The 27,495-nt window shown below is 40.4% G+C and overlaps 1 long non-coding RNA gene across 1 annotated transcript; it reads left to right on the top strand.

The window, feature by feature from the left end:
- The first annotated feature begins 13,360 nt into the window (after positions 1-13,360).
- LOC110357736 (uncharacterized) lies at positions 13,361-19,507 on the top strand. The gene is made up of 3 exons (XR_002411531.2): positions 13,361-13,727; positions 14,694-14,788; positions 16,380-19,507. It is a non-coding gene; the product is annotated as an uncharacterized LOC110357736 (long non-coding RNA).
- The last annotated feature ends 7,988 nt before the right edge of the window (positions 19,508-27,495 follow it).

Genomic DNA, 27,495 nt, shown 5'->3' with positions numbered 1-27,495 from the left:
CATTGATTCTCTATTTATGTATTTTAACCATATTGATTTTCTCTTTATATAATCTCCGTCTGAAAGTTGTATTCAGATTGTGTGTTTTGTGCTGTCACTGGGCGGACCAGACTCGTTCCTTATGTCCGGTCATTTAAACACATCTCTTCCTCCTCTCCTTTTCTACCTGCCTCAAAGAAAAAGCTGCACATAAAAATTTTAGGCCAGGTGGTACCATGACTCCCTTCTTTTTGCTGGTCATCATTTCCTGGAGCATTTTCTATCCAGGTATGGGATTTTTTATGCTCATGCTCCTCTACCAGTGCCTGGCTGGGAACAGAGATCCTGGGCTGTGAATAATCATGGACTACCAGAATAATCGTAGAAACCCAGTTAATTAACCCAGGTGGGCTCGTTGGTGTTCAGTAGGGGGACCTTAGCTGTAGTCAGCCTTTCTCCTGGTCAGGAAGGGAGGAGATGCTGAAGCACATTTGCAGCTGCTCAGATTTGTTCCCCTTGGGCATGGATTAGGGGGCGAAGTGGGTTAAGAGGAAGAACTTTATCGGTGGTGAATAACAAAATTTTTGCAACTATTAAGTTAAAAGAGGAGAATTTTCTCACCGTTCAGTCTTGCATGCAAATTTTACGAATTTCAGGGTAGGTGTGTAACGGGAGAATGTTGATGGGAAGAACAGCAGTGCTTGGCACTCTTAGGAAAGGAGCCAGTGATTCCTTGAATTTTAAGTAGGCTCTAAATGTATATATGGAATTAATTAAGTCACATGGATAATGTTATTCCACAAAGCTTTAAAATGATTAGCAACACCAAATGCATTATGGATTTTACTGTGATCATTATTAACTTCATTAATATTATTATTAACAGTATTAATCCTATTAATAGTATTATCATCTTACCCAGTATCTGTCCTCAGGGATTGTGTAAGTGCCTTCTGACTGCAGAACAGAAGGATGGTTACAGCCACAACGATCTCAAAAGGAGCGTAAGTCACTCCCTTTCCTTTTTCCCTTCTTACATGAAATTGTTATTTTCTTGTGACTTGGAATATTTATACAACAGTAGTAAAAAACCTATAGTCTTGTTTAGATTTGCATTCTGATGTTTATTCCTTTTTGCAAGATTTTCTTCTTGGCAGCAATGACTAAAAACATCCTCTCTTCCAAAAATAATAATTGAAATAGTATGATTCTAGGAGCTGGGTTTAGTTTTTACAGACCCCGTTTTAAACTAAATGTTTAGTTACTTACAAATTATTTGTTTTAATGCAGTGAAGAATTACAATTTATTCCTAACCCCAAATGAAATCTCCTGTGGCGCTTGCCTTTCTCTGTCAGAGCCCTGGTGTTTCTGTCCATAGCAGCTTGGCAGCAACATTCTTCCCAGAATGGTATACAAGGGAAAAAAACCCAATTTCTTTTTGCTTTTGCAGCACCCACCCAGCTTTCCCACCAAGTGATCTGTTGTTAATGTGCAGGAAATCCCGATGAATGCACATCATTTGGTGAAAGAATGACAGCAGACACCACAGCTATCCTTAGCAAGCATCCACCTGCTCCCGTGGTGTCTTTTTAAAGCAAGTTCAGCTTACCTCTTCTCCTCTTAGTTTTCCTTTGCTTAATTGCAGGTGATGATTCCAAAGAAGCCTTCACCTGTTCGAGTGCGCTTTCATCTTTCTAGACAAAGCAGGCTTGGGCTTGGTGCTTGATCTGTGGCATAGTTAGGGCCTTTGGTATTAAAGGCGTTGGGATCACCCTGAGGCTTTTAAGGTTTTAGGGTTAAATTGATGAGCGTGTATAAAATGTGAGCTTTGTTGTTTGGCAGAGTTTTTCAGCATTTGTTATTCCTTTTTTCCGTTAAGAAACCATGGGACTATACTGCATTCCTCAACTGCCTCTTGCCTGTTAAACAACGCTGTCAAACAGAGACCTCTTTGACTTACGATTAATTATTTTGTCTTTAATCCTCAATAGCTATCTAACTTAGCTGGGATGTCCAGGTATGCCTCCGTACCAGAGCAGGATACCTGTTTCTCTACGGGAGATACTTCTGACCACTGAGCCTGCAACTTGATTCCTACTCTTTCTTCTCAGTTCTGGCTACCAGCATTAGGAATCCAGAGCTGTTCCATGAAAAATCCATATCAAACCCCAAACAGTTCACAAACACCTGGATTTTGTGTTTCTCCTCCCCTTTTTTTAAAGTAGGGAACAAATTGACCAAAGGCCCAGGGGAAGGCAATGCTCTGACCTTGACTACTAGTGAAGATCTTTAAAGGACTGCTGCCCATCGGTGCTAAAAACAAAAGCTGTTACTTCTAGAAAGAGGCTATGCCTGGGTTTCTGGCTGAGATCCCGACACTTTGGCTGTATCTGCTGTGAAATGGTTTCCTGCACCCTGGCAAGTCCTGGTGCCAGAACTGACCCTATTAAGGAAATTACTTGTCCACTGGGAGAGGGAACAAGTAGTGGCTCTAGTGAAAATGATTTCAGCACAATTTGCAAAGTCATAACTGAGATTAAAAGCTGGGTAAAATGGTGTTTACTTACTTTTTTTTTTTTTCCTTCCTCACCCATTTGTATATGTTGCATGGGGGAATTTACCTATTTTCTTAGATGAGGCTTAAGATAAAATTTCCTCTGGCAGTTCCTAAAGGTTTTGGATGCCTTGCATAGTATAACGTGGGTGACATGCCCATCCCAAACTTTCTCCCATATCTTTGCATACAATTCCTTAAGATCAAGCCCCAGGAAAGGTTTTGTGAAACATCATTGGACAGGCAAGTTACTGCGGCTTCATGTGTTCCCATTCCTCATCCACAGCAAATATGAAGTAAACTGGGAGAATAAGATACTATGTGTAGTAGGTTTCATGGTGGTAGTTGAAAAGAACATTTGCTTAATACTACTAATACAAATTTTAATGGTGAAACCCATATACTTATACATGTATGTGTATATATATATATATGTGTACAACATACATATAACTTTTACAGTTATCATATCTTAGCTGATTGGTGGTAACTTATTAAACTTTAGTAATCTGGTTGCAACTTCCTGTTCATTCCAGCAGTAAGGGCAGGCCCGTGAGTGGTGTCCACATATACACATAAAAGGGAGATCCTTTTTTTTCAACAAGGAGTAAAATAGAAATCATAGGATCATAGAATCGTTTTGGTTGGAAGAGATCCTCAAGATCATCGAGTCCAACCATAACCTAACTCAGGTGCTAATCCATGTCCCTAAGAACCTCGTCTACATGTCTTTTAAACACCTCCACAGATGGTGACTCCACCACTGCCCTGGGGCAGCCTGTTCCAATCAGTGAAGATCTAAGTGCAAGAAAGGACAATTTGCTAGCTCTGCTGATGAAAATGCTAGAAGCATTTCATAGTCTGGCTTTGCCATTTGTCCCCTGTGTCTCAGAGGCAATATGCAGACATCAGTTTAGGGGCAGATGCCACATTTCAGAACAAGGTGCAAGTCCTTCTTCCCTCCAGAGATTCTGGCCACGAGAATGCTACTCAGTTACACAGATTGCTTCTAGTCATGGTTACTAGGGTAGAACTCCTCTCTGTGCTAACTTCAGAACTGTTTCTTACCAACAACATGAATTTAAGGCCTAGATAATAAGACCAGACTTGGAATTACTTTACTTTTTATATTAGACAATGGCACATATTCATGTTATGGTATTGTCTCCTGAAACAGTCTTCTCCTTCTAAAGGCTACAGGTTTATAGACCCTGATTCATCTTTTAACTTTTGCTTTGCCAAGTGAAACCCTTTGGGCTTCCTAAGTCTTTTTGTGTAAGTCAGATTTCTGATTCCTTTCATTATTCCTATGGGTCTGTTCTGAACCTACTCCAGTTGTCTGAGTGTAGACTACAGAATTGGATTCAGCATTTCAAAGACCTATTTTCCTTTAATGTTTCCAAGGCCCCTTACCTACAGCATCAAAAAGAAATGTCAAGAGATTATGGGCCTCAATGTTTTCTGGAGTCAATATTTTCTGTGATATAGTCCTTCATCCTGCATATACACACAGACAATTAAATGGAGGTGTCAATGCCTGAATGTAATTGACCAAGTTTGGCATCCGTAAGTGCAAAGTTAATGGGATCTGGGCTTCATTGACCACATTGACCACACTGGTCAAATCTCCATTGACTAATCTGGGAGCTGAGACACAGTTTACAGGTAGGCATCAACATACATATACCTGAATTTGGAGCTTTGTCCCTCCCTGGGTGGTATATAAAGGAATGCTTGGCAAAACTGTTTAATATACATATAAATAAAATTAATAAATTCCTTATGACATAAAAACTGTACTTTTAAATAATTGCAAACTGTTCCAAGTTGAGACTACTGGCTGCAAATCTGTGCCGTGCCTACGAACAACCTAAAAAGTTCCGTGTTTTCCTGACCTTCCTTGATGAAATGATCTGGAGTCAAGTTCTCCTCACCCAAACTTATACTCTTCAACTGACTTCAAAGGAGATGGATGAGTCACTCAGCAGGGCAGAATACAAGCTTGTTATTCCTGTAACACCTTCTATCTGTCATTAATACATTTTTTCTTATCTAACTATTCTAACAGTCAACTAAATTTTAGGTGTTCCATACAGTTGGTTAATTTTTTTTTTTAATTTAAAGTTTGGGAAGGGTGTTTTCCCTTCTCTTCTGTTTATATTTACATTTTCAGATAGTACATATGCAGCCTAATCATATCACTTTGAAAGTGATATAGAAAGTTGTGCTCTCTTAATCAGATTTAATCAGTTTGGATGGATTCCAAGTACTAAGCATTAATCTCACTTAAACCAAAATCCTGATAGTTCATCTAGCCTGAGTATTCATGTCAAAGACATAAAACAACCTCCTTTAATGCCCACAGTACTTTTAAAATTGAGCTTTCACCGTCTGTTAATAAAACCTGCTTTGTGCTGCTGGTTGTGTCCTGTGAAATGTGTCAGGGGTGAGTTTCTCTTTCCTTCCAGTTCTTGAAGGCCTTCTTTTTTTTTCAAAAGTATACTAAAATTATGCAATATAGTAACAAGGAATTAGTTACACCTTGGCAGAATCTCCATTACATTGGCTTACATCAAAGGGAAGGAGAGAAGTGTGGTCCTTACAAGCTTATAGCAGTCCTTTGCCATGGAGTCCCACTCTGCAATGACAACTAAATTGGACACTGATGCTTGCTTATTTTTCAACATGTGGGTGTAAAGCACGTTGACCTTGCAGTTGACTCTTTCAGAGCACCTTTCATCATGGCCCCAAGCCCACAGCATGATGGAGAGCTCTCTGTTGACTTTCAGGATTCCCTGGGGAGGATTATTCACATGCAGAGCTGCCGACCTGAAGTCTCCCTTTGATGCTCCTGGTATTTCAGCATCTCACATTATTAATCCTGGGCACGGTACTGTGGTGCCTCCCTGTCAAACTGTTACGGAGATCACGCTCAAAACAAATGGTGCCTTCAGATGATGTTTTGCGTGATTCAGCCCTTTAAGGTCATCATTTACAACAACAGGGGAGCGAACTACAAATTAAAAGGGCAAGAGTAAGAATCTGTGTTTCTCTGGTGCATATTTTTCAGAGGACACTGCTGTATTTACTGGCTGCTGCTGCTGTCAGGAGTGAGCTAAGTATATTTGACTTTGCTTGGGAAAGCAGGTGAGGTGTGTGCATTAGATGGTTTTAAAAGTCATAGCTAGGCTTGTTTTCTATGATTTTACAAAAAGTAAATGAAAAAGAGGAGAGTGTTTGTTGATTTGAGAAAAAAAATAATAATGGATTTGAAGGATGGATTAAGTTTCATTCTTGATGAGCAAGATACTTGATTGTCAACATACTTGAGGTTTGTCACTGGGGATGTAAGCAATGAATAGGCATCCAGGTATACATTTATTCTCCACAAGTAAGAGTCTCTGGGCACTGGGATATTTTGGAAAATTTTGGCCACTAGGGAAAGAGTTGCTTGACTTTCTGACTGCCTCAAGTCAAAAAGTATTTCAGAGCAGTCTCTGAGGTTTTGATGGTTACATGACAAGTATGGGAAAAGTGTGAACAGTCAAAAGACTGCCACACTCAACCCTTCCCTGGTTTCAAGTGTTCCCTTCCGAGAAACCTGCTTCCTCGGCCATGGAGAAGTGATCCCTTAGCATCTGACATCGATGCAAATGCCAGTGCTAGTTGTCAACTGTGAGTTTCAAAATGTAACTTGAACATGAATTTCACTTGCCAGATGTGTTAAATAACAAAATACACCCTGGAATTCAATTTGTATTTGATTGCACAATAGCTAATTTCTTCAGCTACTTTTTCAGCTTCCTCGTAACACTTATGTTTTTGCTTGTAAGTTTTTTGTTTGCATATAATGAGGCTTTGTGTCTCCTGATTACTTATCTTATGTGGGTGGTGGAAAAATTGCTCTACTGCTCCAATATTTGTGGTTGTGTGGGGCAGGTGGTTTCACGCAGAGCTGTGCAAAATATCTGCAGTAAATAAAAAAAAGAAGGGGAAACCTCTTTCTCTGAGATTTCTTCAAACACCTGGAACCTTTGCTGCAAACCCCAGGGACCCAGCAGAAAAGCTAGTTTCAGGAATGGAGAGGCCCTTTGCCAATCTTTGCAGCTTCCAGCAACCTGGAATTGGTTTGGGTTTTTGCTGCGTGGCGCAGGCCAGCACATTCTGGAATTCCAGCTGCCTCCTGCATTGCCTGAGGTTCCACTCCTGATCGCTCCTTTTGGGCTCCAGGCATCATCTTCTCCCACCCCTCCCAAGACTCATGCATGGAACAGGTCAAGACTAGCTCTTTGGGACTTGCGTTCAAATGCAAGATGCGGCCTAAGTCTACATGACCTGATATACTCTCCAGAAGCATCAGTCGTGTGTCTTCTGGCAAAACGAACATGCCGAGCTCTTCTTCCAGGTATATAGGTGGATCCTGGACATTCATCAGCTGTAAAAAAGAAAATTCTAACTAGATATACTGTTGAGTGTTGTTCATAGCTGGCTGGGGAACAGACCAGGAATAATACATTCAGATTAATAATGTTTAGGATTTGATGTTGCCACCTGAGGACACTAGGAATTTAAGTTAAATGTACTGAAGTACATTTCTCAGGAAGATTTCATCCACCTGTTAATGGTAAGCTCCAGGACTCAGGCACTAGGATGATTATGACAAAGAGTTTGTAAGGTTTGAAATTTGCCTTTTAGGGATTTACAGTTGTCTGGAGCTTCATGCTGACACCTCCTGGAACTACCATGACATCTCAGATACTGCGCAGAACACCTGCTGGTCTACTGTCTCTACACATTACAGCAAGGCTGATTTCTGGACATCTGAAATCATGGATCCTTTAGGTTTGCTTGAAGACTTGTCTTTGATGAGCTTAATGTGGATTTCTGCCTTGATACAGAGGCCCATGCACAGGTAGCATGCTTTCCTTGGCCAAAAGTAGTGAAGTGGCAATGCAACTCTGAAAATCTACAGGGCAGCTGATGAATTCCTGTAACAGCACAGCATCTTCCTCAAACACCTGTGTCCACTGTCATTGCATCCAGCAGGTAGATCTGGCAACATTTCTGCTCTCCTAGTGTGCATGCCTAGGTGGGACTAAGATGTTTTCTTCAAATCATGGGACAAGCTTTATATCCAATTGTGTGATGGGACAGCACATCCACTGGTTCATACAGCATGAAGCCCTCCAGCCACCTCTTCCCTCCTCTCCGAGGGAGCAGAACATCACCACCACTTTGGTCCACATACCTTTGGGTACTGGACCACAAACCAGGACATTTGACATGCAAGGTCAGAGAGCAGGAGGAAAGGCTACAGCACTGGGCAGTGTGAAATCTAGGCCTCGCTATGGCAGAGCACAAGGCAGCAGCCCATCTGGTGAGCTGGCTGCTCAGTGCCTGAGATACGGCAAACCTAAGAGCACTGTTCTTGATACTGGGTCTTGGATCTGGAACGTGGTGATAATTTGTATCAAGACCCTCCCATACAGACTAATATATGCACTAAGGCATGCGACATTTGCTAAAACTACTTAAATCCTTGCTTTTATGGATGTGTACATGAAACTTAATATAGTTTTTTCAATTACATACTTGACACCTACAGAATTCATTTATTTATGTGATAACATTTTTAATCCAGGAAGCAGATATTTCTCACACAACAAGGCATGGCCAGGCCTGTGCAGCAGTAAACTGTACTGTTACACTCAATACAACATCAAGCTGGCAGAGAGGTAAGATTTTTGCTTCTGGACTTCAGAAGGTCAAAATCAGTGCGGGAACTTTTCCCAGTGGTGGCAGCTGCAAATGTCAGGGAGAATTGCATTTCCAGCAGCTTCCCGGGACAGATTTTCACAGTCAGAACCGTTTATGAATAAAAAGAACACCCAGAGCAGGCACTGATCATACTTATTTAAAAGCAGGAGATTGGAAATTTGAAATGCTTACATGGAATTTGTGATAATGCTATAGTCCTAAATAAGACTATTAATGACATAAATATTTGTTTATGACAATGTCAAATTTAAGTTGCTGTAAACTGTATGATCCAGGTATTTAATAACTGGCACATATATTCCATAGGACACCACACACAAGCTTGTATCCATTGGATTAACTGCTTAAACAGCTGATGTGCTGTATTTCTTAATGTTAATGTTGAGATGTTAATGGACAGTTTATACCAGATACTTAGCTGGAGACTTCTGAATTGTTTCAGATGCTTTTAAATTAAAAAAAACAGTGATTATCTCCACTCTCCAGAGGTGTGGGTGATAACTTGAATCTCAAAAGAAACCCAACAGAGGTGTAAATAAGACCCATAGTGAGATGTTTCTGTACCAGCAAGTCTCCACTCCTGTGATCTGCCTGGGTACCCCTGCTCCCCATCATGGCCCATCCCACCCAACAGAGATCGGCAACATCAGCCTCTGGAGAGCAGCTGGTGACACAGTACAGAATAGAAGGCTCAAGGTAGCACTGGGGATGTTTTCTTTCCCATACTTTGTTTTAGAGACACCTTGACCAGTATTTTCTCTGCTGACCTGTTGGAGAACCTCAGGAGTGCAGATGTGTGCTTATCTGAGCAATAACACAGCCAGCTGCCTTCAAAGGGAAGGGTGGGGAAGCGCCTATCTCAGCAAGAAGGGGTGGAGAAAAAGCACATTGACAAATATGGCCTATTTTTTAATGACTAGCACTCATTTTTTCCCATTAAAAAGGACAAGAGGGGGGAATGTGACTCTCTGGGTATTTTATTGGGGATTTAAAATGTTGGCAGAGGTAGGTGGCAAAAGCCAGCACTGGTAAAGTAACCACCTCCTCTTTCACTTTTTTACTCACAGTGGAGCAACTTGGACAAGTTGAATTGCCCCAAATTTTCTTCAGGGCATGACGGCTGAGTAGAAGGAGTTGGTGACTGGTGTTTATGAGCTCACAAGTTCCTTTGAAGTAGGAGCTTTCCATGGCCTCTGTAGAAGACCCTGCAGGTGAGTGTGTGATAGCTCATGCAAATACTTGACAAACCACACAAATGCTTCTCCAGGTTCCAGAACGGATCACTCACAGGATGGTGAAGCGTGTGTCCCAGGGAGGGTAGTAACCTCCTTCTGAAGCCTGTCCGTTACATAATCCACACAGGTACTAAAACCTCTCCTGATAATTTAACAGCATGTGATTGATACAGATCTGCATGCTACCAGGAGGCTAAAATGTACATAATAGCTATTAAAGCATAGACTAGTCTTAAATTTCCAGACTGCAATTTTCTTGCAGTCTCAGACATACACAAACTTCATTAATATAACAAAGCATTATCTTCAGTGACACAAAATGCTCTATTTTGTGTTAAATTGCATTATTTCCCTGACATCACATTTCAATATCATTTATTTCATACATATATACATTGAGATTTGTACTTAAAAAGACTTTACAGGGTTTCAGGGTCTGATCGAAGACTGCTCTCAAAACATGGTTATAGGATCAACTTAAGAACCCAGAGTAGTACTGAATGGTACATTTTCATCGAAATGTCATCATGGATATTTCAGATTAAAAAAAATCTCTGGAGCTTCTGAGGTGCATTACCTGCTTGGTATGTAGGTGACCTTTTGGTATCATAAAAACGAATGACTCCTAGGAAAAAAAAAAAGGAAATATTGGCAAATAACATGCTGCAAACATGACAGAGATTTTTTTCTAAGGCGAAAATAACTACTAGATGAACACCTATTAACTTTGAAAATTTCTCCAGATTTCTTGTTAAACATAGGTTATATATGGTGACAATGGTGTCTTGGTAAATTCCCACCATGCCTGCTTGGGCCTCCCGTTCCTTATAGTGATATGTAAAATATTCCTAAGTGATATGTAAAAATCCACATAGGCTTGATTTTCCTGGCTTGATTGTGCTGCTGTTTTCCCATGTACGCAGTGAATATGAAAAGCTGTTGGTCTGAACAGACACCTGTAAACCTGACTTGTCACTTTTTTCCTCAGATGTCACTGTCTACACAAGGTCAGAGGCAGCAGAGAAGAGAACTCTTGGCTCTAATTGCCTTTTCCTGCATTGTAAAATACGGATAGGACAGGCTGTCCACCTGGGGATGCTGGGAGCATTAAACACCAGCTGGAAGCATGCCTCAACATGCTACAACTTGTACAAAGGTTGCTAAGTGACTTAAATCCATTGCACAGAATAGAACCATATAGCGTCAAAACAGCAGAACCTGACTTAGTTTCTAGTAACTCATTAAAATGACTCTACAATTCTTTTGATGTTCTGTACTAGTCTGGTCACATTCCTTTCTATTTTATAGCACGGTAATAACAACATTCTTGTAAACAGTCATATAAGCTCTAACCTTCATATTGCTCTCTTCAGATCATCTGAAAGCATTTTCACATTGGGATTTGGCTTTCTTACCCCCATAAAGCATATCACACCCTAATAACCTACACCATCAAAGGAGCCAGGGGAGAAAATAAGGATGCAAAAGTTGATTAGTGCTGTGTCGCTTGCTTTGGGCAGCGATACCATCTTGCAGAGGTAGAAATTTTTTGCAATCATTACCTTCGTCAATTCATTGTTCAGAGCTATTGGGGTTTCCACTCTCTTTCAGAGGAAACTCTTCAGTGGACAGAGAGACTCTGGTTTGGATGTTTGTCTGTTAGTGCCCACCCTTTGGTGATTAGCAAGCTGTACTCTCCACTGTTCACATCGTCATCCCCTGCTCACACAGATCTACAACCTGGAGTAATATTTTCTGATAGCTCAAGTTCTGTATGATGTGGCTGGCAATGCAGAATTATAGGAACAGAGAACACCCAGGAGGCAAAAAAACCAGAGAAGCCACTCTATTTTAGCCATGCTGCTCTTCTCCAGTGATAATATCAGATAAAATAAAGGTGATTTTAGCTAGAGAAATGTGTGCTGTATGTGCAGCGAGAAGGACCGGCGGCAGTTTCCAGATGTCTCTGGCCAAAGGCTTGGCACTTAAGCATTTGCTCAAACAAAAGGGCCAAGGATAAGGGACTGCGCCCTTTGCAAACAACACAGCACACGGACATGCACTCACATGCAAAGAATTTACATCGGCTGAACAGTTTTCCAGGCAGTCAGTAAATATGACTTATGCCTTCTCTTCCTCCATCACTAGTTTAAACAATTGGGGAGCAAAACTAGACACAATGATCTTCCTGACGCTGTAAAAGACAAGGAAAGATTTCACGTATTTTAACATTTCCTCATTTTGCTTGCTTTCCCTCTGTTTCTTATTTATTCTTTTATTTATTTTACTCTTAATTTATTTTTCTTCGTTCAAGACAACTCTGCGTTTTCCTTTGGACTGTCCACTTGGAGCAGAGAAACAGAATAACGTGCTGTGAACCTATCACAGGGTATAAAAAGGAAGCTGTAAATACTCAACGAACCGGCAACAATCTCTAAATAAGCAACGTGTTGCACAGCGTATCTGTTGAAGGGTGGTACATTTATAGTGGTTGCAATCTGTTGGAGAATTATTTACAAGTAGATAAAAAAATGAAAAAGAAGGTAGATTTGACAGATAAATTTTTCACAGTGTTACCCTTTGTTTATAGACCTTCACTCCTTTCAGTGTACCCTAGAGCAAATCTCTGCCTTTTCAAAGGGCCACACCATTGTTCAACTGAAACATTATTATTTTTTCTCTCAAGTTTGATTAAATTACTTGGCACTCAGACAGAAGTTGATAATAATACAAACACAATGATCAAGGTGGCAGATGTGCCGTTACTCTCTTAATGGCGAATAACTAATTCTTCACACTGTGACTATGCTGTTTCAAAGTGACACAGGGGCTAAGTGGGTAACGTTATAGCCAGTTTTACATCTTTTTTTGAATTGAAATGGGATTGAGAATTTAAAGGGGAGCATTTAAATAATTGCTCTCCTCAGAAAACATAGTCTGGCTGTCGGTTTGTGGATTGTGCGTGTGTAGAGATTGCAGAGATCCGGGTCAGAGAGGCAAGTGGAAGTTTGAGGCTGATAGTGCAGCTACGGGGGCTCAGCTGCCTTGCAGGAACTTGCTTCTGTATCTGAGCCCTAGGATAAAAGGTGTATGTTTAAAGTGTGCTAGCTAAAATGTTTTAATTAACACCTGTTAAAGCCCTGGAAAAAGCAGCACAAAGTATTTGCTGGTGTATCAAGTGATGGAAAAGTGGCCAAATTAGGTGAAAGTGTCAAGGGAAATGTTAGGACACCCTGGTCCTCTGGAAGGACCTAGAGGTGAAAAAAAGCGATTCCGGCACCCTGCCTGGGGAGATGAAAGTAGCCACAGTTTGAGTGAGGATTAGAAACCAGGGGTTTTAAATATATTAGCTCAAATGCTTGAGCTAATAAGTTTTAAAATAAATCTTTTCTAGACTACGCAAGCCCTGAGGGAAGAGCAAAGAGATTAAGGTAAAAATAGAAAACATGAAGTGTCTAATAATGAGCCACACCTGTTTAGTGAAGTTTCCCTATCTCTGGTCTGGTCTACACCCCGTTTTTGAATCAGTATGACTGGCTTGGCCAGGAAAGTGTTTTTCTAAGGGAAGGGGAGGATAAGCAGGTTGCCACGAGGGAGCCACGTGACAGTGGTGAAGGACCTGAGGGCAGCCACTGAGTTGTCTGCAGAAGATGTTTCCCTCTCATTTACCCCGATACTGGAGGAGTTTTGGTTGTTTCATGTGTAGATAAAATTAAGGAGTTTTTAAGAAGATCTAAAAGTGATTTAATAATTTAATAATTTAATTACTTGAAGACAAGTGGTTTTCATTTACTACAATGGATCCCAATCTTGCTGGCCTCCAGGCTTTATTGTGCTGTAAATATTATTACTCATAATAAAAACCAACCTAGCGTTTTTCCCCAAAACTCTATGCTTTGGTCTTCAGCTGCTGATGCTGGTTCAAGCTGGAAGAGGAAGTATATAAAAAACACCAAAGAAGGCTTCTTTGAAATTTCTTATGTTATTTTACAGACCCAAAGTCCACATAACCTCCAGAGAATTACAGATTAGCACCACACAACCTGCCAGTTTTCTCCAATCAGTCCCTTTTGTCTACCATGAGAGCTGTCACATGTGGTGATGTCTGACTTTCCCCATGCCTGTGCATTATATTGCCATGGGGCAGCCCATGTGTAGGACACAGTGGCTACAACAGCAGGTAACTCATAATGTCACACTCATGTCTTTATTTTGGTTATATAGTTTTTAAATTATTATTATTATTATTATTGTTATTCATTTTTAAAATTATAGACAGGAACCCATCATTCTTTTCTGAAAAATATTGAGAACCTTTTAAAAAGATAATAAAGATTATGCTTGACTAGGGGATGCTCAGTTTTGAGACCTGAGAATTTGTGTTATTTGTGTAACACCAAATGATTTTTCTCCCCAATCCCCGGCCAATTATTTACCTAACAGAAACCTATGTGTCTCCCTTGCCCCCAGCAAATCCACAAGAACTTGGGCATCTGGGTGCCTGGGATGACATCCTGGTTTTACTGAAGTCAGCAGGAGTTTTGCCACTGGCTTCTTCTCCTTCGAGTTTGCCCCACGCCCTTGTTGGGGTAGGCAATAATCTTGATGAAACTGTAGGACGAATGCAGTCACAGTATAAATAGAGATATAAATTACATTAGGTGTTAAGAGGCACTGATGGATATATATGAGGTAGCTTACATAATATAGGAAAGTTGCCACACAGAGACTTGTTTTCCTTACCCTTCCTGTACCTTGCCATTTTCTCTTCCTTTTACAAACTAGCTATTCAGCTCTACTAATCTGAAAGGTGAGGAAGCATTTATTCACTCATGTTGATTTTTAACAGTTTGTTGCAATATACTTCATAGCCTCATCTCAGCTGTCTATCTGACTGAGATAGAGATGAAATAGACCTGAATTTGGTTATCTATCATTGTAGTAATAAGGTTTAGACCTTCATTTATGTATGAATTTACTTACATTTGCTTTAATAAAAGCCCTACTGAGAGGAAAATACTGTGTTTCCCGGAACACTTTTGTGATATGTTTAAGTCTTATATAGTACAATTAGAGAGCAAATGAGGGAAGGGAAGAAGGAATCAAGAAACCTATATAAGTGACTTTTATGCTCCTATTTTCACAGTACGTGGCCATCTGATGATCGTTAACTGTGTGATGGCAGCTTGAGCTTGGTTTGATGAGCAGCTGAGCTGAGCTGGTGACTGACCAAAAGCAAAGGTGATTTCCCACCACCTTATTCACTTAATCCCTCTTTCCCTTCTGCCCTTTTTCCTCCCTCCATCCCTTTCCCAACTGCAAAGTCCCACTCCTTTGACAGCAGCATTGGTATAGTTGGATTCTGCTATAAACCAGTGAAACTCATTAACCCACCAGAAGTCTGTTTGTTTTTCTTATGGAGTTTATTTTCTGCTGAGTTAGTGAGTTGTACCAGCTCAAAGGGGTCAGTGATACCAGAAGTAGTGCCAAATGAATAACAGCAGTGAGGGGAGATGAGGAACTGATGGAGGAAGAGAAGGAACTTCTCTATTTTGGTGGCAGTGAGCTGTCATAGGGGCTCATCCTGTGTCATTAAATTCTGGTTTGAATATAGAAGTTCGTTTCTGCTGAAAAAGTCACTTCTGAGTCCTTCTCCCCACTGGGCTCCTGGCAGATTTCTGCTAATTTGGTCAGATGAAGTGGCTCACCAAATGGTGAGAAGAGCTCCTGACTCCATGCATTGGAGGAGAAGGGAGGAGGAGGTCCCCTTTGGTGACGATGTGTTACCCCAGATCAGCCAGGACATCTAATTTCACCCAAAATGTCTTGCCCAATATCACATGGGAAATCTGTGGCAGAGCAGAAAGCTGGTGTACTCTCTTGTAAGAGCAGGAAACCTGCTATACTTGCAAAATCTCGAGATCTTGCTTCTACTGGTGCAACCAGGATTAGGTGGTTTAAAGGACAGTGCTGATTCCTCAGAGGTATAGGATAATCTGCTTTATCCGGTATCTAAGCTCAACCTGTTCACACTTTCTATAAATCAGACAATGTTTTAAACTTGAAAGTGTGGTATTATTAGTCCTTTCCTAATTTGTCAGTAGAAACTGTTGCTCTGAAAAATTCCAACCCCAAAACTGTCTGAGAATTCAATGAGGTTTACTAAGTTCTCAGCCTCAGGGTTGTCCTTTGACAGTCAGTTCCACTGGCATACTAGGCGAAAAAGTCTTTCCCCTTCACCAGTTTTGAATTTGTCATGTCTTGATTTCACTGCACACTCCCTATTCCTTTGGGTTTGTGGCAGTGAGAACGAATTTCCCCAGCTCCCGCACTAACACTGCAGCAGGAGACCTGACTCCTGCCCGCGCTCCTGCTTGCTGGGTGGCTGCTGGGCAGTGTCATAAATCAAGGATCCTGAATCCCATCCTGACTCCCACACCGCTTCCCCCTGTCATCTCAGCAACTCAGATTACCTGTTCCCCTCCGTATAGCTATTTGCAAAAGGAGATAATGATACTTGTCTAACTGACAGGGGTATTGTGGGATGATTTATCTCATTAAAGGGAGTGAAGTGCCTAATGCGACTGCTACTTTGTAGAATCTAAACATGTATTTTTTAGAACTTGAACGTCCTTCCCTGTGGCAGACTATTCTTTGTGTGTGCACCAGATGGCACTGCGTTGCAGGTTCAATTCTGGCTCAGACAGCAACTACCTTTTAATTTGTGTAACAGGCACATTTGGTAACCATTCTTTTCTATTCCCACAAGAATAATGTAAAAAAAAAAATATTTTCTATTATATTTTAGTTAATTTTCTTTGTTATTTTTCAGGGAAAGACTTAGCACATTTCTCTTTCCTCAAATCAAGGAGGTCTTCAAAACCCACCAAGACACTGTCAGCCACCATCTCTGACCATGGAGACTGAGAAATACCATGCAATATATTGTGATCCGACCAGCTTTTTTTCTTGACCGTAACTACACAATATACATAATACATGAATCTAATAATAAATCCCAGGACTTACATAATTCACTTGGGGTAATGAAAATGCACTTTCGCAAAGGTATTAATAAGATTTATAATTATTTACATATTCTCTCCAGGGAAGAATGTGAGCTGTTAAACAATTTGCTCAAATAAAAGCAGTGCAGTTACAACATGGGAAAGAAAAGAACTTCACTTCTTTAGCCTCAATCTCTTACAAGCCTGCATTGCTTTCAGTATTCCCATTTCTAGTTATATGTGAAATGATAAGAAGAAATGGAATGCTTCAAAGGGAAGGGACTGTTGTGTCCACATCGTAAGTTTCATAGTCCTTACTTAAAACACAATTTATCTTTATTGCTCACATAGGGGTGATATATCGCCTCACACAGTAAATAGGCAAGGTGGACTTTGTGGTAAAATTTAAACTTTAACATTTTCTGAGGTTATAAAAATATTCCTCCCTATGACACCTTATTTAGAGATTAATCTGTATCCTTTCCACACAATGGTTTCAATGCCGCAGTTCATGAACACCTGCTTTTTATGTCTCCTCTTTTAGTGCTTGAGCTGAGGAACTGTCAAAGGAATTAGGTACATATACTGTATTTTTTTCAGTGCGTGTAGCTTTTGAAAACCTTCTTATCTTATTGGAAACATCACAGAGAATCTATGAAAAGATCCAGAATACTGCTATGCACAAGACATGGGGCTGTGTCATTGCATTGAACTTCATGGTGGCCTGTGAAGGCATATGGGGAGAGTGAAATGTGTGTCTGTGGACAAGAGCTTGCTTCTGGAATTGTCATTTTTTCCTCTCCCCTGGTCTGGCAGGGTGAAGATGTGGGAGAAGGGCATGAGAGTTTAGATAACATGTGATTCCTGTGCTATAGGAAAGGAAAAATGTCTCAGCTTTCTGCATTCATCTAAATGTCATGACTTGGCCTCTCTGCTTACAGTCTGACAGTTTGCAAACCTGGCTCTGACGGTTCCAGGTGAGAACAAGGTTATGTCTGACCTCCCCTCTGTGCAGGGATGACACAGAATAAGCAAATAGCCTGTCTGGAAACACAGCTGCCAGTGGGAACAGATGGGTACTTGGACTTTCACAACTGTTTTCTGAATATTTGCTGAATGTCACCAGGTTTGTTGCTGGAATTGAAGGTCCATTGAATCTAGATGTTCCAGGAGCCAATCCTGGGATCTGCAGCCTGCAAATGCTCCTCCAGAAAGCAAAGGGTTCAGGACAAAGGTCTGGGACTAGTTTAGGATGGGGGCTGAAGTTCAGGGGCATAAAACCCCCTTTGTGTGAGCCTGTTTGGGTGAGAAGGTGAGTCAAAGCCAAAGCCACCCTCATTCTCTTTGCGCAAACTATCCCGTCTCCGGGTCTGGCTTAGCACCTTGTAGTCCTTCCCACCTGGGTGAAGTCTGGAAATAGCTGAGCTCCCTGGACTGTGGTCCCGTTAGTCAATATTTGGTCCCTCAGCTGGGGTTTAGAGGGGTTATCCTCTGCTGCCAGTGCGGGCCACGGCACTGCTAAGCCCTCCAGACATGAAGCTACATGGAAACGGGACATACTGACTCAGAGGGAGTTTTGCAGTCCTGAAGGTTGCTTGCCTGTGGTAAAGAACAAACTGCCTTGTCATTTCTCTGCATCTTCTCCCATTTTTTTCAAGGTGAGGCTTTCTGCCCTGGCTCATTTTACAGGTCTGTCCTTACTCCTAATGAAGCTAAAGATAAAACTCCCACTAAGAGAAGCTTGTCCTGCATTTAGAAACAGCTGAGGACTGGTGGAAATTTTAAAAACAACCATGATATTGTTTGTCATAAAGGAGTAAAATAATTTAAAAAACGACAACAAACTCTCTAGCTAAGACAACTGTCCTTTGACATTTGTTCATAAACCAATTAAAAAAAAACTGAAAGTTTGTTCCCGTTTCTAAATACACGTCTCACATAACAATAAAACCCATTAACATTTAAGTGCATGGCAATTCTAGCACTGCTTTTGCACAGTTTACTTAAGAAGCTCCAAAATAAACCTGAAGATAATCACACTTAGACCAAAGGCATACTCAGGATAAAATAAAAACACAGCCATAGTAGTTACAGTCTGAAAGTGACTGGGGTACAATAAAGTATAGTCACAACTAAATTATGTCTTGGACTGAAGTAGATACATACTATTAATTGGATGTAGGCCCTTTAACCTTTTTGCAGGAAGCAAACTTGAGATCTAATAATTTTTGTGAAGATGAGCCTTCTGTACTTCCAGTAATATTTCTGGGCTTTGAAAGGATCCTGACTTTCTGTTCAGATTGTTTTGATGAGATTGGGTCTAATATTTCAACCATGCCAACTGAGCAGAGGTAAGGGAGGATAAAGGAGGGTGGAAGCTTGATTGCCTTATTCAAAGGATAAAAATACCCTGCTGGTAGTATCAGTGTTCCACTGCTGATCTTTTGAAGGTACTTTGTTGCTAGACGTTTTCATGGATGTAAAAAATTGTGGCAGAAGGGAGTTTTAGCTAACAATTCAAGTATCTCTACTTATAAAGAAGTAACCCGTTGGCAAAAAGACATGAAGGCAACAGTGTTCTTATCATACACAAACCTGATTAATATATAATTTCTCTGTTGAGTTCACCACCTTTTGTTACAACTGTGTCCAGATTAAGGTCCTAAATTAGGCTTTGGGCTTCTAAAATATACAGGACAATATAATCCCGCATTCTAAGATATCTCCTTTTAAGCAAACTGTTTTAATTTTAACCCCAAACTATTGCTGACTACAGTAAGAAAAGCCAAAACCCTAATCCAGGTTGAAACCTCATGCCTACAGTTTAAAATGTAATGGGTGATTTTTGTGTGCCTTGCTTTTTCTTTACTAGATTTTCTTGAAGGACTCAGGACCTCACAGTGAGGTTCTCCAAGGCTGGAATGAGACATCAGGAACGGACTTGGTCAACCCTAACTCCTGCTCTGAAGAGTTTTGGAGGAACCTAAAGTGTTCCTGGTGTGTGGTTTTCAACTGTCTAAATTTACAGAAGATGTTTCCCCTTATTCATTGCAAACTAATCATCCAACCTGTCTTGCAGGAGTCGTTCGGGAGGTGCTAATAGTGAACAAAGTAGGAATGAGCAGCTTAAGCTGTCACCAGCATTTCTTCAGTGAAGGTCTGGCCACAGCCAAGGTACATCTTATAACCTAATAACTGAAGAGGCCTAAGGGAATATATATGCTTAATATGCATATATTATCTGAACAGCCAAGATTTAACAGGCACAAGACATAAAAACTGAAATCCTTTACGGACTGGCTGCAGGTGGGGAAACCACCACACACTTGCCAGTGGGCTGGATAAACATTTGCTATTAATTTCCTCTCATTGCAGATGCAGTTTCATCCCAAGAGCTGAAGTTTTATGAAGGATCAGATTTTGTTTCCTTGTAAAGAGAATTAGAGAAATGCTTAGAAGCCAAAACAAATCTGAGTACTGAAGGGTGATGACATCTAACAGGTTTTCAAAAAAACACTACTACTAGGCGCAGGCACTAATGCTCTGACTATTGGAATGGAGTTAAAATTGATAGCAGATGAAATATGACTAAATATCCTTGAAGGTTAGGGCAGGTGTTATGCAATCATTCAGTCTTTTACTAGCTGTCAATGGTTGTTTGTAAGTGAGGTCAACAAGATGTTTACTGTATGGTTGAATGCTTTATTTGAAGTCAAGATGTATGATCTTTGAATGAAGATATTAATGATGTGACAAAAAATCCTGAAAAAATAATTCTTTCAATGGGAGCTGCAGTTAAAGCCGTGTACCAACAACCTAAATGGCAAAGTAGCTGCAAGGAAGGTTAATAGTATAGATATTTGCTGCAAAAATAGAAAATAGGAAAAGCCATAGAACTGTTAACCTGCTCAACTTTCTAAACCTAGATTTGGATGTGAAATTATAATTCTCTGTAATTATTATAGCTACTGATTTCCTTAATCAAATAAAAAAATATTTTTGGAGTTCTACACACTCTTTCTAGGTACAGATGATGTTAACTTAGAATCAAAAGCTGGTTCCTTTTAACTTAAATCCCATTCCTCAAGTGTCCCATGTGACAATGCAAGAAAGAGTAATGAAGTAGAAGTTTTAACTGCAATTGCTTGTTGGGGCCTGGATTAAAATAATTTATATTGTTTGTATCATAATTCATGGTAGTCATTCTAATGATACATTTCAGTGACTTCTAAATGTTGAATTGCTTAAATTATGAATGAAACCCCAAGCACCAGTCTTCATCAAAAATGTGTTAACTGATCTGTGAAGCCAAGCCATGAAAGTCAAGGGATGGCAGAATTAAGATTACGTTTGCAATCTTAATTTGGTTACTTTGGGTGTAATGAGTGGGACTTAATACTTAATTACAGATCTCTGTTGGTCCCTCTGCTGCTTCCCTCACTCTTTCAGTGCACAGGCTGGCCCACATTCCCTTAATGACTAAGTAGTATTTCATTTTCTTTTCGTTATTTATTGTGTGACCTTGAGTCTTTTCTTGCTCCCTCCTGCCAGTTCCAGTTCTGAACTCAGCATTATTATTTTTCTCTAGGCTTTTCCACAGCTTTCAGCTCTTTACTGTCTGGAACTTTCACAAAAAATAATGTATTTATTTTCACGGCAGCCCAACAGATGAGATATGGCATTTACCTGACTCCACGGGTGGGGCATGGGGGCAGGCCAGAAATGTTTGCTGAATATGAGAGCCCAGTTTCTGCTAGTTAAGAGTTTGACTTTGCACAGCATGGAGCCATATTTTCTGTGATAGTTGACTGCGAGTGCTCAGCACTTCTGTAGCTCAGAGACCCCACAGCATATAGTCAGGGACCCAGAAAATGAAGCTGAACAATTTATAACTCTGAACGAAAGAACTGGTTTAAATTGCTTGCCTAGCTTTGCAGAGAAGCTGAACAGCAGAAACACAACAAACTCTCAAGGACAATGGTGAAACCATCCTCCCTCTTCTGGTAAGTCCCAGGAGCAGATTTAGTGAGAGAAGCTGTGAGCTGTAACCACCTTCTATTACCTTCCCTGATGCGATACCTGCAGTCCAGGTCATACCTGGGGAACGGCCATGCCGCGGTGCATCTCTTATTACTGCGCCTGAATCTTTCTTTCTTTTTTTTTTTTTTTCTCTATTACAAGACATCCAGCTTTTGAAGTCTTTATCCTACAGGCAGCAGTCTCCTTTTGTTATATCATCCGATCTATCATCGGTGCCGTCCATTTTGTGCCCCGCAGGAGGGAGAAGCATATGATCATGCTATTAAAGATAATGCCTATGCAAAAAGGGATTGAAGCAAGGCTGGAGAGGCAATTTGATTCTGGCACTTCCTCACATCTGATTGCAACGGCAAGATTCTTTTCACACAGTTTGAAGTGTGTAATTTCCCATATTAAAAAAAAAAAAAAGTAGGCTGCCAAAATAGGCATTTCATTATACAGGGCTGCAGTGACTCCCAGGAGAGCCAGCGGGGCTGGCGACTGTGTTGGCCACTCAAAGCTCTGTTACTTCAGTTAATAGAGTAGCAACATTAATAATCACTAGACCAAAGAGTAGCCTGAGTAACCTCTGTCCTGCTGAAAACACTAAGGGGCTTGTTTCCTATGAGGCAGGCTGGACAAGTTGTTAGTGGATCTTGCTGATATTTCAGAGCAGCAGGAAATGGGCAAAGCCCCAAAATTGTGTTTTTCACTCCAAGTTCAGGAATGGGGTTTGATGTTGTCCTGTTTTTCTAGATGCAGCTGCTTTTACTGTGTGTATTCCAATGAGACTGGGACAGGAACACTTAATTACTCCTGACCTCTTTGCCCAGCCACGTTCAGTGACCTGCAGATTTATCCATTACTGGGGAAGTTCCAAACTTCTTGTTCTGTCATCTTCAGTCCTTCCTCAGGTCTTCATAGTTTTAATACTCTTTCCCAGCCATAATTCAAGGTCCTGTTTCTTACTGGATCTCTCACTATGCATCTTCCCACACAACTGGCATTAAGCTGTAGCCGTGTTCTCCATCTCTCCAAACAAATGTCAGATTGCCCTTAGGTTTCCAGTCTGTTCCTCAGTTTAGTTTTCTTCACTGGCCCCTATCTTCTCCCTCTTCCTCCCCCAATTCCAACTCAGAGACCTGTTTCCATAATCTCTGCCATGGAGGTTGAAAGCATGGATAACTCTCCTCTTATATCTTGAGAAACCCAAAATGACTGAAAATAGCTTGTGGTTACTTGGAGCAGCAGTACAGTGTCAGATCTCTTTAGCTCCAACCTGAAATATTGGTGCTGTGGATGTACGTTCAGGGAATGACCAAGGTCTTGGAAGTGTCCATTGTTGATGTGAGACCTGTGGTTTTCTAACGGTTGCAATAGTTCCTTGGTGTAGCTTTGTAGAGAAATGATAAAGGTTTTGATTTAGGGATAAGCTACATCTTAATGCCAAAATTCAGATATCTTCACCAAAGCATACAGGCATTACAATTCTGAAAAAAGGGGGTTACCACGGGGTTTTAACCAGGACAAGGCAGGTATTTTTCCATGGTCTTGTTCTTGGAAATAGCTAAACTATTTTTACTGAAGTTTTCCAAAGAAGATTTTTCAAGTTCAGACAGGTGTCTGACATGCCAGAATTCAGCCTAGTCATCTGAAGTTTTGCCACACTGCGAGCCTAAAATGGGAAGAATCAAGTAATCTCAATAATTGTTGGTGCTACCAGCAATGCCTATGAAACTCATATGCATTGTGTTTAATTCACCTTCAAATTCGCCCAGATTTTAAAGATTTTAAAAGCCTTTTTAAACTGAATGGCTTTGTGAATTGGAGCCCTTGCTCACTTACACTCCTGGGTACCTGGTGGTCTTACCAGCCTTTAAAACATAGCTCCAAAAGACAGGCTCTATATGAGAAAACAGCTTAATATGAGACCTTTAGAAAATCCTACATAATGTCTCTGAAATTATGGGTATCTGATCTATCTCTGTGTAGATGAAACAAAATCTACTAATGACTTTGACCTTCTGCTGACAGGTTTTTCTGTTGACTTGAATATTGTGGGAGTGGCAGCATAGTTAAAGCTGGAAATTCCCACCCATTTTTCCACTGTCTCTCCCAGTAGACCAACAGATGTTCCTCATTAACTTTTAGCAGATAGATTTCTTGTAGATAATTCAGGTTATTTTTTTATTGCATGTAGGAAGCTGGGAAGCGCCTTGCTATGAAGCACACCTTTTAAACCACATCTCCGTATCCCAGGATTTTTCATAGCATTTCTGAAAGATACTGATTTCAAAGCACAATAAGTCTTGTTGGTTGAGCCTTCAAAAGTATACTGAAGTTCTAAAATTAAAAGTAGAATATTAAGTAATTTCTTGATTAACTAGATCTACATGTGTCTGAACCTCTACTTGTGGTTTGATAAACTATAAGAGGCCCTGCAAACTCCCTCGCAAAATTCTTTGAAATTTTCATGCACTGTGGACTTCACAAATTAAAATCTACTGGCTCATGTGCTCCTGTAGTCATATAAGGAGGTTCTTTTTGCTTGAAACAGGTTCTGCACAGAGTCTTCTCAGTGTGTTTTTGATGCTAGTTGGGACTTGGTAATTTTTGTCAATTTTCAGCAATTTTCCTGCCAATGAAAATGTTTCTTAACTAAAAATTGAATTTTGAAGTAAATAACTAAAAGCATTTTCTCCTGAAATCTTTCATAAAAACCCACACATATTTATAATAAAATTTAATGTTTTCTGTCTCCATTAATGGTAGGTCACAACCAATGACCTGACTGTAAAAGAAAAGCTGCTGTTATACTTATTACTTCCATTTAGTTTGTGTATTGTTCAAGTCATGTCTCACCTCTTACACTGTGAAGTATCCTGATGGTACTGGGTCTTCTGTGTGTTATGGAGATGCATAAACTATTAAAACTAATGCTTAGCTTTAGCTTCCTTCCAGAGATGTGTATTTTCACTGTACCAACAGAGATGCTATCACCTCTTGGCAGTTTAAATTACACTCAGGGTTACAGAGTCAGTGCTTTGGCCAATTAATAAAATTACACTATTGACAAATGGCCAAAGCAGCTGTAATGTTTGATGCCTAATTGCTACCCAAACCACTGTAAATGAGAAATGATAGCGAATCCCATATTAAAATACAAACCTGTGCATGCACAAGGACACATTATTACAAGTGCTTAGTGTTAGAAGTTGAAGACACGACTGATCTTCTCCTGCATGTACATAATTGTCGGTGCATGTGGAAAATTAACATTTCAGGTGAGTTGGAGCCCATCTGAGACCAAGTGTGGACATTCCTCAGCTAGACAAGGGGCATGTCACTGGCCAGTCCATCAGTTAAGCAAAATGGGAGTCACATCTAGCATGTGGGCTAGGTGTCTCATCACTTTGCAGAACTGTCCTGTAGCCAAGAAGAGTTGCCTCAGCAAAAACTTGCTGTGTACTCCCTCAGATCAGCCTTGTCCTTGTCATGTCACATTCTCCTGCTCTGGACATTTCTCTTTAGGTTAGATGCTGTCCATGCCCAGGACTGCCAGCCTCAGGCTTTTCTGGTATCTCATAGAGGTAGCCATACTCTCCCCTGGTCCTTAGGCAGTTGCATAGCAAGTGTAATTAATAACAGTTAGCAGTCCTAGTGCTACTCTTTGGTCTTGATGGAGTGAGACTCAAGTCTACTGACATATGACTACTTCATGTAATCTGCTAGACAAGGGAAAACCTTCAGCAGGAAACTCCAGTCCATCCCTTTCTGCAGATTTCTCACCCCATGATATAGCTTCCTGCCTTCTGAAACCTGTGAGAAGCAACTCGCTGAAAAGCAAGTGTCTGTGGAGATGTGGGATCGTTTAGTGCTGGTTACCACCTCAGGCATTCTGGAAAGGCTCTGCTGCAGGAGGTGCAGCTCAGAGATCTGAATATGAGCTAAATGAGTCCTGCATCTCTACCTTGTAGCTCTGGGAATGCTAGGCAGGTAATTAAGAAATCACACGGCACAGGTGTGCCAGGTGAAGTTTGGTAACTTACTTTTGATCTAAATTGAGATGCTCTGGGGATTTAACTTCTTAAACAAAAAGGGCATAAATAAATAATCAGGATTTTTTTTTTTTTTAAGGTTGGAACATGCAGGCTATAAAATTTTGTCTTGGATGTACACATGTAGGCAATGCTAGAAGATTGTTTAAGGCTAGGGCTTTGTTTTAAATGGGGGTGTTGTTTTCATTAACTTAAGTCTGATTAGTTCTTTCACTGGGAATTTCCCCACTGATATAAACAGGAACAGTGCTTGGTTTATGGGAACTAACTCAGGAATAAGTTATGAAAGTGTCTTTAAAAATAGACCTCAAAAAAATCAACAAACCAAACCAAAACCTGGAGTATTAATTATAACACAGGAGTCACTCAGAGCACTTCTTTTTAATATTAATAATTGAAAATGAGATGGCTTTAAAGGCTGTAATGAGACCTTCATCATATCATACTTGAGTTATAGCATTACTTCATAGCTGGAAGCCAAGAAACAGGCTGACAATCAATTCCTAAATTATTCTAAGCCCACACAATAGCCTTTTGCCACGAAGTTTCGGCATGGTACCTATTTTGCTACTATGTGGGTGGGGTGAGATTGGGATAAACAAGAACACAACTGCCCACTTTTGATTTTTCATCTTCACTTAAGTTCAGTCTTGCATCTATAGTTTCTGTAAGTCTGAAATATTTCAATACTTCTCTCTTATTACACAATTCCCTGGTAAACCTGAGGCCAAAAATAATGTGAAAAAATGTCTTCTTGCATTTTAGAGTTTGAATAAGAAAAGAAGTGCCAGGAAATAAGACTATCGCTGTGAAACGTTTAGCCTGGTTCTTTGGTCTTCTGAAGTAGGAAAGCTTTCACATACTTTCTCCAAACAAATTGGGTGGCTATCTCTGATGTATCAGAGTGCCCTTATGTTACTCCTTTTGATACCTTGGGGAAGAAAGATAGCACAGGGGATGTCACATGGCTCCTTCCAGCCCCGCCATGTGATGCCAGCTCTTCTTCACAAAGCAAAATGCAAGGAAGGTCACACACAGTGGGGGTTCAGGCAAGGGTGCTGATACAAAGCAATAATAAAAGAAGGAACAGCACCCTTTTATGACTACAAATATGCTATAATCGATTTTCAAATGTTATTTTTATGCTTGCTTTTGAGAAAAGCAAAAGATGAATTTGCATTATGAATTGAAACCTCTCTTCAATGGGGCTGTGGTAGTGATTTATAGCCTGAAGTAGAGGACTGTGGGAAAGACGAGATTGCAGGGTACCTGTGTAGTACATGGTTTTAGAGAAATGCCTTAGGCTGATGGAGATAGGAATAGATGGAGGAGTGGGTCTGGAACTCTGAAATGCAGAGCTCACTATAGATGGTAATTTTGCGAAGCCTGGATTCTGGTTTAGGTCAGATGAAGAGGAAAACTGAAGTAGGAGAAACCTGCTAAGGTTTGGATCACTGCTTTAACACGTTTCCAGCAAGAATGAAGCATGTAGTGTTTTGAGGGGAGAATCCATCCCCATACAGTACTATCCTACAGTTAGTTGATTTGTTTTCTGCTGAAATGTCCTCTACTGTCGCTCATTAGGTTTATCATAAGAACGAGGTTGTTTCGTCACTTTTAAGAAGCCTGGAGCAATAACAGGGATTTCTTCCACTTCAGTCATTCTATCACTTCCTCCTCTTCTCAGTCTTTGTCTAAAATCTGGAGACCAAAAATCAAATATTTTTATTTAAACACACTTCAAAATGTTACCTCCTTATGAAAGTTAAAAAAAGGATTTTTTCCTGTAAATGCTCTGTAGAGAGGAACTGTTTTTTCACTACCAGCTGTAGCACTGAGTAATTCTGCCCTTCCTATCATCATT

The sequence above is a fragment of the Columba livia genome, chromosome 2 (assembly GCF_036013475.1).
Source record: "Columba livia isolate bColLiv1 breed racing homer chromosome 2, bColLiv1.pat.W.v2, whole genome shotgun sequence".
NCBI classification, from domain to species: Eukaryota; Metazoa; Chordata; class Aves; order Columbiformes; family Columbidae; genus Columba; species Columba livia.
This window is presented reverse-complemented; position numbering and strand designations above follow the sequence as displayed.